Here is a 15233-nt window from a genome sequence, read left to right on the forward strand (position 1 = left end):
CTCGGCCGCAGCCCACCGTGCCCTCCGCCGGCGTGACGCACTCGCGCCGCCGCGCCTCAGCCCTCGCGCCGCGCCGCGCCCGCGCCCACCGCGAATCCCCCCGCCCGCGCCGCGCCGCCCCCCCGCGCCGGGGACGCCGCCCTCCCCCCGCCCCCCCCCCCGGCTCGGGCGGCCGCGGGCAGGTGCGCGCTCCCCCCCCGCCCCCCCGGCCGTCAGCGCGCCCGCGGCTGTGACCGCCACGCTCCAGCGGCCTGGGCCGTGTGGACGCGCCGGGGCCTGGGCGGAGGGGCTGCGCCCGCCGGGACCCCCTGCCCCCCGGCCGGCCCGACCCCGCGCCCCACTCCCGCCGAGCCCCTTCGCTCGCTTCCCCCGCTCGGAACAAAGATGCGCTCTCCGGGATGTGAAGAATGGCGGGTTCCGCGAAGGTGGCGCTTGCCGCGGCTCAGGTGCGTTTGAGAAATGTGAGGATGGAGTGTGCAGGGAATTCTAAGATTTCCTTTTACGTAAATTCTGGAAAATAAACTCACCGTCCAGGAGCCGGGGCGTTGTTTTCCGCGCATCCAGGAGGTTTGAAATGATTTCTTGCTCGGCTTGCAAATACTTAGCAATCACAACACCAATCTTTCACAAATTTAATAGTGATCAAACTATTGATCGCTATTTATCCTTTCATTTTTTTTTCTATTTATCCTTTCAATAAATACTTCAAAGGATACTTGTCGATAGAGACCTATTAGACTCGGATTTTTTTTTTTTTGTAATCAAATAGGCTTTTCTGCCTCCAGTTGCTTTTAAGAAACAACCTCACATCAACCATGTTTCATTTATAATATTTAGCAGAAATCTTAAATGTTACACACCAGACATTTACCATTTGTCCTAGACCTTAAAAAACTAGACCTAATTGAGCAGGAATTTTGAATATAGCTGGGTTTTACACAGAGCAAATGTTGAATGAACTCATAAAACTTAGAAATTTGTATTTCTGGAGTTGTATGTAGGTAGGAATCCCCACCGTAAACCCAAACAATTGCCGCTTTGGGAAGACCTTTCTTTTTTTCTTTTTTTTTTCTTTTTTTTTTTTTTTTTTTTTTTGCTACCAGAGGCTGCAGTTGTTGAAACCTTAGGCCTCAATGCTAAACTAGCCAGAGCAACCTGTTTGTAATGTTTGAAATGCATGGTCTTGTCTGACTTTTAGCCCTACTTTTAGTCAGGGGGTGCTCGTGCCTGGGAAGCGGGTCTCCCAAATGTCTGGCCACGGCTTGGAATCACAGCGGCGCCCCCCCAGCCCCATCCAGGCAGCAAAACCCAGCTCTTCCTGTGGCAAGGATGCTACCTTCTGAGACCCACTGAAGAGATGCTGCCTCCTCTTAGGTGAGGAGTGTCCCATGAGGACACTGGGACTGCATTCTCTTTACTTGCAACATCATGTGGCCTTGAGTGTTTAAGGAATTAAAAAAAAAAAAAACCCATTTACTTACCTCTGGCAGAAATTCATTAAATCTTGCTTGTCCGTTTACCTATACTCTTGAGGATCCATTGAGCCCTTAGTGGGCAAAGAACTAAAAAATAGTGAGTCTATTTTTTTTTTTTTTTTTTTTTTTTTTTTTTTTTTTTGTGATAGTCACACAGAGAGAGAGAGGCAGAGGGAGAAGCAGGCTCCATGTACCAGGAAGCGACATGGGATTCAATCCCGGGTCTCCAGGATCGGGCCCTGGGCCAAAGCCAAGCGCTAAACTGCTGCGCCACCCAGGGATCCCAAATAGTAAGTCTTTATCATAGTACATGCTTTAAGCCACTACCAAAACATTTTGAAATAGGTTTGAGGCTTTTGTCCAAAAACTTTTGTGGAATGTAAAACGATTATCATCTTGGCTTTTGTTGTTATACATGCTTCCTTTAATTGTTATTTTGTTAAGTTATAAGCAGAATCTTGTGAGACAAGATTCCATCAAAATCCTAGAGAAGGGATCCCTGGGTGGCGCAGCGGTTTGGCGCCTGCCTTTGGCCCAGGGCGCGATCCTGGAGACCCGGGATCGAATCCCACGTCGGGCTCCCAGTGCATGGAGCCTGCTTCTCCCTCTGCCTGTGTCTCTGCCTCTCTCTCTCTCTCTCACTGCGTGCCTATAGTAAATAAAAAAATAAAAAAAAAAATCCTAGAGAAGAATACAGGCAACACCCTTTTTGAACTCAGCCACAGTAACTTCTTGCAAGATACAGCCAGAAGGCAAAAGAAACAAAAGCAAAAATGAACTATTGGGACTTCATCAAGATAAGAAGCTTTTGCACAGCAAAGGATACACTCAACAAAACTAAAAGACAACCTACAGAATGGGAGAAGATATTTGCAAATGACACATTAGATAAAGGGCTAGTTTCCAAGATCTATAAAGAACTTATTAAACTCAACAGCAAAGAAACAAACCATCCAATCATGAAATGGGCAAAAGACATGAAGAGAAATCTCACAGAGGAAGACATAGACATGGCCAACATGCACATGAGAAAATGCTCTGCATCACTTGTCATCAGGGAAATACAAATCAAAACCACAATGAGATACCACCTCACACCAGTGAGAATGGGGAAAATTAACAAGGCAAGCAACCACAAATGTTGGAGAGGATGCGGAGAAAAGGGAACCCTCTTACACTATTGGTGGGAATGTGAACTGGTGCAGCCACTCTGGAAAACTATGTGGAGGTTCCTCAAAGAGTTAAAAATAGACCTGCCCTATGACCCAGCAATTGCACTGTTGGGGATTTACCCCAAAGATACAGATGCAATGAAACGCAGGGACACCTGCACCCCGATGTTTATAGCAGCAATGGCCACAATAGCCAAGCTGTGGAAGGAGCCTCGGTGTCCATCGAAAGAGGAGTGGATAAAGAAGATGTGGTTTATGTATACAATGGAATATTACTCAGCTATTAGAAATGACAAATACCCACCATTTGCTTCAACGTGGATGGAACTGGAGGGTATTATGCTGAGTGAAGTAAGTCAATCAGAGAAAGACAAACATTATATGTTCTCATTCATTTGGGGAATATAAATAATAGTGAAAGGGAATATAAGGGAAGGGAGAAGAAATGTGTGGGAAATATCAGAAAGGGAGACAGAACGTAAAGACTCCTAACTCTGGGAAATGAACTAGGGGTGGTAGAAGGGGAGGAGGGTTGGGGGGTAGGAGTAAATGGGTGACGGGCACTGGGGGTTATTCTGTATGTTGGTAAATTGAACACCAATAAAAAACAAATTTAAAAAATAAAAATAAAATAAAATCTGCATGGAAATTTTCGATGAAAGAAAAAAAAAGTTATAAGCAGAAGGAGGGCAGCCTGGGTGGCGCAGCAGTTTAGCACCGCCTTCGGCCCATGGCGAGATCCTGGAGACCCAGGATCGAGTCCCGCGTCGGACTCCCTGCATGGAGCCTGCTTCTCCCTCTGCCTGTGTCTCTGCCTCGCTCTCTCTTTCTGTGTCTGTCATGAATAAATAAAATATTTTTTAAAATTAAAAAAAAAGTTATAAGCAGAAGGAAACACAGTAAGAGTTTCCATTTCATTTTTAGTATATGTTAAAAAGAGAGTGGAACCATGTTAAGAGAAGCTTGCCACAACTGGATTTTGGAGTTTGCTGACACAAATGACCCAGAGAAGAGCCCTTAAATTGCAGTGGAAAAGAGGAATTTCTAATTGCTAAAATAATGGCTAATGTTTTGGACTGCCAACAAATGGCAAGGTGCTCTACTAGCTTCTTTGTGGAAATTAACTCATAATCATCCTTTGAAGTACATGCTAATGTTATCTCTTTTATGTGTACAAAATCCTATGCCATATGATTGGATTTTGCTTTTGAATCCCTAAAACATACCAAATACTCAAACATACCAAATACTTCATGTTTCAGTTATTTCCTAGATCTAAGTTTTTTTCAGGTTCTAGAGCACAATTATAAGTTTTACTTATATTTATTTAGTGTATGGAAGAAGCACGATTCCCCAGAAGAGATTTGTTACCATCTTTGACCCTCTATTAGCTTTAAATGGGTAGAATTTAGGATCTAATATGTGGAATACATGTATTTGAAATTCATAAAATCACAGTGAGAAGCTTTTAATAACTGAGGCAGCCCAGGGACTTCCAGATCTAGAATATTAACCAATTAGTTAATTAGTTAGCTAATGTCAGCCATGGCAAAGGAGAAATGAGAAAGCAACCTTTCCTCCTTGAGCTAGAAGAAAAGGGACTCCCATTTCCTAGAATGTCCTGTTTATTTCCCTGGTACATAAAATATGTCACAGGAATGATTTCAGGATTAAATGCAGCAGTTTGATAGGGTTTTCTGTGTCAGGCACTACATTTATCCACAGATTTAAAATTCCTGAGTGATACTATGCACCATGGGTGGGGAAAAGGTAAAAAGAACCTGAAGAACAAGAGAAATATCAGGTTTGAGAAGCCCAGTTACACTTGTTTCTTCTGATTCGGTTTGGTCTAATATGAAATAGATGTTTAATCACAGAGTAAGTATTTGGTAAGTTTAGTTTGAGTTTAAGAGAAATAACATGGGATTTTTCAAGTTAGTAATGAAAAACTACATACATACATATTTGCATCTGTGGCAGATACTATACAATTGCCTAGGTCAATATTTGTTCCCCCCTTTTCTCCAACCAACTCAATGTTATTCAGGTGACAATGTGCCCAACTAAAACTATTTTCCTCTCCAGACTCCTCTTGCAACTAAGATGGCTATATGATCATTTTTGGGCAATGGAATGTAAGCAAAAAATCATTAGGAATGGCTTCCAAGAAAGCTGCTTTTCTGATAAAAAAAAAAAAAAAAAGAAAGAAAGATTCAGATACCCCTTTGCCTTTTGCCATTTGTACTTTTTTCTTCTTCCTGCTTGAAAGGAGGACTTAAGTCTGGGATCAGAGTAGCCACCTTGAAACCATGAACTGACCACCTTGAAGCCATGAGCTGACTGACCATGGGAATGAAACCCATATGTAACTATCCCAGAACCAAGAGATAGGAACCAGGGACAATGATGACTTTATGGAGCTGCCACACCAATTACACACACTGCCTACCTCCAACTCTTCTCTGTTACTTGCCAACAAATGCGATCCTAACTAAAAGTCAAACACTACCTCCGTGATAGATCTAAAAATAAAATAAAAATAAACAGTCTTCTCTAGTGTATATACTATATAGTAATTATTCTTTGATTTTGCTGCTGTATTAAGTAACTGAATTTTTTGCAGATATCAGTGCTCTCTGTCACTTACCTACCTAATAGTTAGTGGGGGGGGGGGGGATAATTTTTGACTGTAAAAAGAATCTCTTATTTTTTCATTAATTTTTCTAGAGATGTGGGAGGGGAAGAGAGAATCTGAAACAGGCAGCATGGAGCCTGACACTGGCCTTGATCTCATGACACCAGCATCATGACATGAGCCGAAATCAAGAGTCCGACACTCAACCAACTGAGCCACCCAAGTGCCCGTTATATTTAATCCTATATAGTGTATTTGATTTTAACACATTTCACACATGACCTCAGGAAGTCTCTAATATCACCACGGGAAAGGATAAATGGCTATAGTCATCTAGAAACAAGGTGGTGGCCAAACTGATCACCACACCATATACATAAAACACAGGAAAGCAAAATTATGTTTTTTGTTTTTAACTAAAAACAAGTAGAAGGGATCCCTGGGTGGCTCTGTGGTTTAGTGCCTGCCTTGGGCCCAGGAAGTGATCCTGGAGTCCTTGGATCGAGTCCCACATTGGGCTCCCTGCATGGAGCCTGCTTCTCCCTCTGCCTGTGTCTCTGCCTCTCTCTCTCTCTCTCTCTCTCTCTCTCTCTCTCTTTGTGTGTGTGTCTCTCATGAATAAATAAAATCTTAAAAAAAAAAAAAAAAAGTAGAAGACTCAGGATTTAGAGAGGGCTCCTAAAATTAGATTATGTAGTTTGTACTTTATAGAAAGCAACCTGGTGATACATATCAAAAGTGTCAAAAATATGAATGTGTTCCCATAATACTACTACTAATACTACTAGAAACCTATCTGAAGGAAACCTTAGGAAGAAGAAAAAAGTTATGCTTATGAAGATGTCACTGAAGCACTTTTTTAAAAAGATTTTTTAAATTTATTTAATAGAGAAAGAGAGAGAATGGGGGTGAGCAGAGAGAGAGGGAGAGGCAGACACCCCGCTGAGTAGGGAGCCTGATGAGGAGCTTCCTCCCAGGACCCTGGGATCATGACCTGAACCCAAGGCAGATGGTTAACCATCTGAGCCACCCAGGCGGCCCTGAAGCACTTCTTTCAAACTTTTTTTTTTTTAAGTTTATTTCCTTTAGTAATTTCTGCATCAAATGTTGGGCTCGAACTCATGACCCCGAGATCAAGAATCACATGCTCCTCCAACTGAGCCAGGCAGGCACCCTTGAAGCATTTATGTTTTTAAAGAAGGCCAAAATGTATAAATACTGTAACAAATGTCTAATAATAGATATTAATTAAAGAAATGCAAAATGTTTGCCTATCTTATTGCAGGCAGTAAGAGGAAATATTTTTAATTGCTAATAGCAACTGGGAAGGCTTATTGAAATAGCTAAATGCTATAATAGGATGGCATGCAAAATGGAACACCCATCTGGAAGCAATGCATCATAATCTCCATTGTCATTATTGTTGGATTATATTTATTGAACACTTCTTTCCCAGATACTGTACTGATGGGGTTCAGAGCCTGCCATTCCAGAATATGCCACTTTGGCATGCAGATTATTTGGAGCTAAAGATAATTGAGGCCCAACAAACTCAAAAAGAACTTTTTACTGCCCCTTTAACTGATCTAAAGAAATTCAGATAAAGGGCACCTAGATGGCTCAGTTGGTTAAGTGTCTGCCTTTGGCTCAGGTCATGATCTCAGGGTCCTGGGATCAAGCCCTGCATTGGGCTCCCTGCTCAGTAGGGAGTCTGCTTCTCCCTCTCCCTCTGCTCCCTCCCAAATAAAATATTTAAAAAAAAAAAAAAATTGAGAAAGGCTGTACCAGGAAGAGAGCTATAACAAAGATAATTTTTTTTAACATAAGAAAGACTTCTCTTCATGGCATGGCAAACATTTGTTTACCAAGTATTTGCTCTTACTATCTTTCTCCCCTTTGAAATCCCAGATCCTTACCCTCTCTTTAGTTCAGGATAGCATGTGAACCTCAAATGCCTGATTTTTGGAGAGACTCTCAGGTCTTAATCGGGCTCCTGTACCTTTTTTTTTTTTTTATTTATGATAGTCACACAGAGAGAGAGAGAGAGGCAGAGACACAGGCAGAGGGAGAAGCAGGCTCCATGCACCGGGAGCCCGACGTGGGATTCGATCCCGGGTCTCCAGGATCGCGCCCTAGGCCAAAGGCAGGCACCAAACCACTGCGCCACCCAGGGATCCCTCCTGTAAGTTTTAATTAAGATTTTCTCCTGTTAAAAAAAAAAAAAAAAAAAAGATTTTCTCCTGTTAATCTGTCCCATGGTAGTTTATTTATTTTTTTATTTTTATTTATTTTTTATTATTTTTTTTTATTTATTTTTTTTTTTAGTTATCTCTACCCCCAATTTGGGCCTAGAACTCATGACCCCAAGATCAATAGTCTCATGCTCCACCAATTGAGCCAACCAGGAGCACCTGTCTCATAACTTAATTATTAGACCAACCAAAGAAATTAGAATGGAAGAAAAGCTTTCTTCCCCTGCAGTACTGAATATCTGACCTTTGTTGTCTTCCTTAATTCTCACGCTATTTGAAGTAGACACTATATCTTCATTCCGGAGATGAGGAAACAAGTTTAGAGAGGCACAGAAACTGACCAAAGATGCTGGAGCAGGTAATTGACCCCCAGTGTAAAGCAGGAATTTGCCCATTGCTCTGAATTACTCTAGACTTAGGCATGAGACTATAGACTTAACTATACCTCTTCTCAACTAATATATATCTACCTTCTAGAAAATTTTTGTATTAACATCCTCTCACCCAGTATTTATACACCTATTAATTCAACACATGTCTTTTAAAACGTTTATTATGGGTAGCCCAGGTGGCTCAGCGGTTTAGTGCTGCCTTCAGCCCGGGGTGTAATCCTGGAGACCCGGGATCGAGTCCCACGTCCGGCTCCCTGCATGGAGCCTGCTTCTCCCTCTGCCTGTGTCTTTGCCTCTCTCTCTCTCTATGTGGGTCTCTCACAAATAAATAAAATCTGGGATCCCTGGGTGGCGCAGCGGTTTGGCGCCTGCCTTTGGCCCAGGGCGCGATCCTGGAGACCCGGGATCGAATCCCATGTCGGGCTCCCAGTGTATGGAGCCTGCTTCTCCCTCTGCCTGTGTCTCTGCCTCTCTCTCTCTCTCTCTCTCTCTGTGACTATCATTAATAAAAAAAAATCTTTAAAAAAAAAAAAAAAAAAAAAACAAATAAATAAAATCTTTACAAAAAATAAAACATCTATTATGTCAGGCATTGTGCTAGATGGACTCTGTGATGTGGTAATATGATGAAGGGGATGGGCAAAGCCAACAAGAAATGTAGATATGGTGTGTAGAATAACGGTTTCTGGCAGAACTGAAAAGACAACCAAGGCTTTTAGCAAAGTGCAGAGTGTCAAGAAATGAGGTTATTCTTTTAAAAAGTCCTGGTCAGCCATGATAAGGAGTATGGACTCAATCCCAAAAGCAATGGGAGAGCCATTTTAGGAGTTTAAATTTCAGAGTCACATGACTACACTTGCATGTTAGCAAATATTCTCAGGCTGCAATGTGGAAATTGAATCTAAGAAAATAAGACTGGAGTTAAGCCAGTTATGGAACTGATACAGACTGATGACAATCTGGTCTAAAGGTCATAGTGAAGATGAAGAGAAGTAAATGAATTCTCACACTCAAAGGTAAGAAGCAGAGTGAACAGGACTTGGCAAAATGTGCAATGTACTAGAGAAGACAGGTAAGACCACAAGGTTTTTGGCTTGAAGCATTGGGTGGATGATGGTGCTGCTTCCTAAAATGCCCAGTCAAAATCAAATAGGATCTAGATTTTTTTTTTATTTATTTTTTATTGGTGTTCAATTTACCAACATACAGAATAACCCCCAGTGCCCGTCACCCATTCACTCCCACCCCCCAGGATCTAGATTTTGAAGATCTAATCTTCATAAGAAGATCTTGCATGGGAAGCCGAAATGTGACCAGAGAGGAAAGGGAGATTGTGGGAGCTGCGTGTTCGGTAAAGGTAAATGCACCCTTCAGAATTTATCCAAAGGAACTAATTAAGGATAAACACAATGATTTGCCTATACAACTATTTCAATATTGTTTGTGATAGGGAAACATTGCTGGTGGGTAAAGGGCTGGAAAGTCCACCAAGAAGTTGCTAAATAAATGATGGCACATCCAGTATAGCAACTGTAGAATCTTGTATCATTTTAAAATTGCATTTTTTAAAAGATTTTATATATTTATTCATGAGAGATACAGAGAGAGAGAGGCAGAGACACAGACAGAAGGAGAAGCAGGCTCCCTGCGGGGGAACCCGATGTGGAACTCGATCCCAGGCCCCGGGATCACAACCTGAGCCAAAGATAAACACTCAACCACTGAGCCATCCAGGTGCCCCTAAAATTGCATTTCTAAACAATGTTTAATAATATCGGAAAATATTTTTTTAATATTTTATTTATTTATTCATGATAGAGAGAGACAGAGACACAGGCAGAGGGAGAAGCAGGCTCCATGCCGGGAGCCTGACGCAGGACTCCATCCAGGGACTCCAGGATCACACCCTGGGCCAAAGGCAGGAGCTAAACCACTGAGCCACCCAGGGATCCCCCAATATCGGAAAATATTAAGTGGAAAAGACATCTGTTTAAAAAGCACAGTACTACTTTTGCTTTTAGAATTATGCTAATCATACAAATATATTCGGAGAATATATAGATCATAAGGATATATATATTGAAAAGTTAATAGAAGTTAGAAAATGGATTAGAAAGAGGCAAAAGTTGGAAAATGGATTAGAAAGAGGCAAAGCAGGGTAGTGGGAACACTGGAAGGTGATTTATATTTTGTGGTTATTTTTATCATTTTGCATGATGAACATAAAAATCCTTTTATAATTAAAAATTTAATGTTTTTTCTTGTTAAGAAATGTATAGCACGGGGACACCTGTGTGGCTCAGTGGTTGAGCAAATAGTAATTCTCTTGGCAGCCATGAGCTGTTCCAGACAGAAACTTAAGCAGGATCAGATCATTCCAGGGCTCTGGGCTGCTAGAAGCCATGCTATAGTTTGCTCAGTTCTCCTACTGTAGGGGTCTGGATGCGGTCATTCTTGCCTAGAGTTTGGATCAGTCCATTAAGCCTCTGCATTTGGCTCGGGTCGTGATCCCTGGGATTGAGTCCCACATTGGGCTCCCTGCTCAGCAGGAAGTCTGCTTCCCCCTCTGTCACTTCCTCTACCCCTTCATTCTCTCTTTCTCTCTTATATAATTAAATAAAATCTTTATTAAAAAAATCCCAATGCTATCTTAAAAAAATAAATGAGGGGGCAGCCCAGGTGGCTCAGCGGTTTAGCGCCGCCTGCAGCCCAGGGCGTGATCCTGGAGACACTGGATCGAGTCCCACGTCAGGCTCTCTGCATGGAGCCTGCTTCTCCCTCTGCCTGTGTCTCTGCCTCTCTCTCTGTGTCTCTATGAATAAATAAATAAAATCTTTAAAAAATAATAATAAATAAATAAAAAATAAATGAGGGGGATCCCTGGGTGGCTCAGCGGTTTGGCGCCTGCCTTTGGCCCAGGGCGCGATCCTGGAGTCCCAGGATCGAGTCCCACGTCGGGTTCCCGGCATGGAGCCTGCTTCTCCCTCCTCCTGTGTCTCTGCCTCTCTCTCTCTCTCTCTCATAAATAAATAAATAAATAAATAAATAAATAAATCTTTAAAAAATAAAAAATAAATAAATGAGTTCCTGTACTTTTAATTCTCACCCACTGCCCTACCAGAGTCAATTTGTTTTATCCATAAATTGGAATGTTTTTAATGAAAGTAAATTTCTAGCATATTATTTTGGGTATTGTGGCATATTCCACACTCCGAGAACATTGTTATGCAAACACTCTACTTAACTAACTAAACAGTATATAGTACTTACACTTGTGTTTGCTAAAGATACAGGAATTATAATCTCACCCCCACCCCCATTCACCTCCCCACCCACCTGTTCAACACCCCCACCACCAGCTTCCTTTACTGATTTAGAAAAATATTGCAAAGTAGAAAGTGGCAACATTATTAATTAGCTTTCTTCACGTCAGCTACCTGCACAAGGGACTCCATTAACAACTAAATTCTGTCCTGCAGATAATGCTAGGACGGAAAATGCTTTCCACATAATGATTTACATATGGAAGCCGTAGATATTGTAATTAAGAAAAACATAAAGCAAAGAATCCTTTACTGCAACTTCAAAACCCAAAATCAAACCAACAAAAACCTATGAAACTCTGAATACTCTAGCTCAACTAGGATGATTAGAGGGGGATAAAAAATACAAGCAAAACACCCGAATTCCTTTATATTGGAAAGGAGCAAAATAGAAGAGTACTTTCAACCCAAAGACACATCCAACAGCAAAAGGCACGTCCTGCCTGCCTGCCTGCCGAGGCTTCGAAGGTCTTCTGCTTCCCCCACATCAAGTCTGAAACAATACACAATGTCTCTCAATTTTTCTGCCTGGCCCAGGGTTGAAAAGCTACAGTGGAAATGAGTAGAGCCGGGTGGGGGATGGGGTGGACTAGGCCTTTGGAGTGGCGCAGGCCTCCTCCTTCGCTCCCTGCTGCCAAGCTTTTCCAGCTTCCGTGCTAAAAATGCAGAGTTCTGAGTCTCTTCCCTAAAGATTTCAATCCAGGAGATCCAGAATGGTGAGTTAGGGACAAAGGGGGCTAGCCAGGGCTAGGTAGGGGCCATGAAATCGAGCTCACAAAAATTCAAAAAATGCTGAGCTGTGAGGAACCCAGAGATAAGGGAACAAGCCAGGCTACCCTGCCCTAGGTGTGGGCAGGGAGGGTGCCTTTTTTATGACAGTCATCTGAGACCAACAAAGAATAACCTGACCCCAAAGAAGAAGTAGCCATTAAAGATATTATCACTATTCCTTACTCCACGCTGATATCCACAGATGGGTTAAAAGGATTTAAGTTCCCTGGTTGGCTTTCAATAAAAGCCCAACCGTACAAGCCCTCAGGGGCAACCCTGTTGGGACCTCTCTCACTTCTGACAGCTTTCTCTGTCTCTTTGCTTAATAAACTTGTATCCCTTTACTCACCCTTCTTTGTCCATGAAACTCATTCTTCAACTGCGTGAGACAATAACCAAGCTCCCCTGTATCGATGGGACCAAAGAATCCTTATTTTATTTTTTATTTTTATTATTCTTTAAAAAGATTTATGTATTTATTTATTTTTGAGAAAGAGAAAGAGTGCACAGAGCAGTGTTGTGCCCAAGATTACGTATCTGAGAAACCACCAAGGAGCCGACACCGATGCAAACACACAAGGGTTTATTAACAAGCTCCAGCTTGGGTCCAAGTGCAGGGACTTGGACCCCAAGGGGGGACCTCCAGAAGGGGGGGAGGAATTTCTCAAGTTCTGTTTACATTCTGATATGGGGCTTTCAAGGGCATTAAGCTCTGTTCTCATTCTGATATGGGGCTTCCTGCCACTGGCTTGAGCTCTGTTCTCATTCTAACATGGGGCTTAACTGCAGTAAGGTAAAGGTCAGCTCTTATTCCCAGGGGTCTGGGATGGCTGTACTTGGGCTAACCCTGAACTTCAGGTGGAATGGCCTTAATTTCCTCGGCCTCCACAAGCAGGGCAATGGGCAAAGGGAGGAGAGAAAATTTCGAGCAGACTCCATCCTGAGCTCAGAACCTGACCCAGGGCTCAATCTCATGACCCTGAGATTATGACCTAAACTGAAATCAAGAGTCAGATAGATGCTTGACTGACTGACCCACTCAGGCGTCCCCCAAATCCACATTTTATTTATCCATTTTTTAAAATTTTACTTAAATTCAATTTGCCAACATATAGTATGACACCCAGTGCTCATCCTGTCAGGTGCCCTCCTTAGTGCCCGTCACCTAGTACTGCATCCCCCCAAAATCCACATTTTAAATAAGCACCATAGCTATGATCTTTAAGACTCTGAATAGATAGTGAGGCTAATTAATACAATAAAAACACTGAGATGAGACAACGAGTATCATACATGTATGACTAAGTGAAGGGATTTAAACTTCTGATTTTTTTTTTAAATTAAGATCTGATATTTACAGTAAAGGGCATACAGTCTCTAGTATTCAGTGTATAGTTAGTTCATTGAATTTTTAGTGTGAACAACTAGATAACACCACCCAACTGCTATACTAAATAGAAATTAGTATACTTCTATTATGAAATGTTTTGTATCTAGCTTCTTTTGCTCACCCTTATGTGTATGAGAATCAACTGTGTTGTTGACTGTTGAAGTAGCTTTTTTAAAATTTCTGTGTACTATCCCATTGTATGAAAATGCCATGATTTATTTACCCCTTTTCATATAGATAGACATCTATCATTTCAAAATCGCTTGGCATTTCCATATGAATTTTAGGATCAGCTTGTCCAGTTCTGCAAAAAAGGCAATTAGATTCTTATACAGATCACATTGAATCTATAGCTCAATTTGTGTAGTATTGTCATGTAAAAAAATATCATGTCTTCCAATATATAAACAGTGGATGTCTTTCATTTATTTAAATCCTCTGCTTTTTTTGGGTCTTGTTTGCAGTATGTAAGTCTTGCACCTCCTCAGTTAATTTATTCCTATTTTGTTTTTTTCTGATGCTACTATACATGAAATTGTTCTTAATTTAATTTTCAGATTGGTCATTGCTAGTATATAGAAATTCAATTGATTTTCATATATTGACCCTGTATCCTGCTACTTGAATTAACTTATCAGCTTTAATAGTTTTTTGGTGGGTTCCTTAGGGTTTTCAACACACGAGATCATGTCATAAGGCAAATAGGAGTGTAACAGCACTTGAGCTGATCTTAAGGATTAACTTGCTTCAGGCTAATGCACTCCCCAAGTGCTGACCTAAGTCTCTGGATCATGGGGCTTGAAGAGTGAAGGCCCCAGTGTTCCCAGGCCCCAGGGGCCAGCAAGCCTCTCTGAGGCTGCCTTGGCTTTCTGATTAGCATAGCAATTTTTTAGCAAAATGTTTTTCTTTTTTAGGCCACACAAATGATTTTACTAACCTTCCTTTGTGTATCTTGTAGACCTTGCCCTCCTTTGAGGAAAGAACAAAGTAGTCCTATGCATCACAAAACAGGAACTGTACCTCCTCACACATCCCTCAAGCACTGAGATAATGTCTGTAGCTGGCACCACGGAGTCTGCACATGATCAAGACATGTTGCAGGCCACTGCGTTCCCTTTGCTGAGTAACTGCCCTAAACCCTTTTAAGAACCCCTGGGCAAGGCAGAAACCTTGCAGTTGGTTTTGGTACAAGACTCTGCCTTCTCCCCAGGTGGCTGGCCTCCTGAATAAAGCTCAAATTCCTTTCCAATGAAACCTTGTCTCTTGAGAATTTGTCTTTTCAGTGACAGGCAAACTTGGGATTGGGATTCAGAAACAGAAGTAGTTTCACTTCCTCTTTTCCAGTCTTGATTCTTTCTTTTCTTCTTCTTCTTCTTTTTTTTTTTTTTTTTTTTTTTTTGCTTTGGCCTAATTGCTGGGCCAGAACCTCCCACACAATGTTAAATAGAAGTGATGAGAATGGACGTCTTTGTCTTTCTTGTTTCTAATCTTAGGGAAAATGTTTTCAGTATTTTACCAGTAAGCATGATTTTAGCTATGGGTTTTTCCTGAATGATCTTTAGCAGGATGAGAAAGTTTCCTTGTATCCTATTTTGTTGAGTGTTTTTATTATGAAAGGGCGTTGAATTTTGTCAAATGTTTTCCTCTATTTAGGTGATCCTGTGGTTTTCCTTTATTCTATTAATATGATGTATTACATTGATTCTCATATGTTGAACCAACCTTGCTTTCTTGGGGATAAATACCACTTGGTCATGGTGCATAATCCTTTTTTTATGATATGAGATTTAGTTTTCCAGTGTTTGCAGAGGATTTTTGCACCT

At 41.6% G+C, this 15233-nt stretch overlaps 1 protein-coding gene and 1 long non-coding RNA gene across 4 annotated transcripts in view; one reads left to right on the forward strand and one right to left on the reverse strand.

Moving 5' to 3' along the window:
- Positions 1 to 1578, reverse strand: part of FAM169A (family with sequence similarity 169 member A) — a 64610-nt gene extending 63032 nt beyond the window's left edge. The window contains exon 1 of the mRNA XM_077898196.1: positions 1482 to 1578. The gene's annotated coding sequence lies outside the window, so the exon portion shown is untranslated. The remainder of the gene's footprint in view (positions 1 to 1481) is intronic.
- LOC144314268 (uncharacterized) lies at positions 236 to 14664 on the forward strand. Of its 3 annotated transcripts, XR_013380095.1 has the most exons (6): positions 236 to 446; positions 1211 to 1374; positions 1625 to 1765; positions 7308 to 7464; positions 9179 to 9283; positions 14369 to 14664. It is a non-coding gene; the product is annotated as an uncharacterized LOC144314268 (long non-coding RNA). The 3 variants fall into 3 exon arrangements; XR_013380093.1 differs by lacking the exon at positions 1211 to 1374 and having other exon boundaries at positions 239 to 446; XR_013380094.1 differs by lacking the exons at positions 1211 to 1374; positions 1625 to 1765 and having other exon boundaries at positions 244 to 446.
- Positions 14665 to 15233: the final 569 nt, after the last annotated feature.

The sequence above is a fragment of the Canis aureus genome, chromosome 5 (assembly GCF_053574225.1).
Source record: "Canis aureus isolate CA01 chromosome 5, VMU_Caureus_v.1.0, whole genome shotgun sequence".
In the NCBI taxonomy this organism is placed as follows: domain Eukaryota; kingdom Metazoa; phylum Chordata; class Mammalia; order Carnivora; family Canidae; genus Canis; species Canis aureus.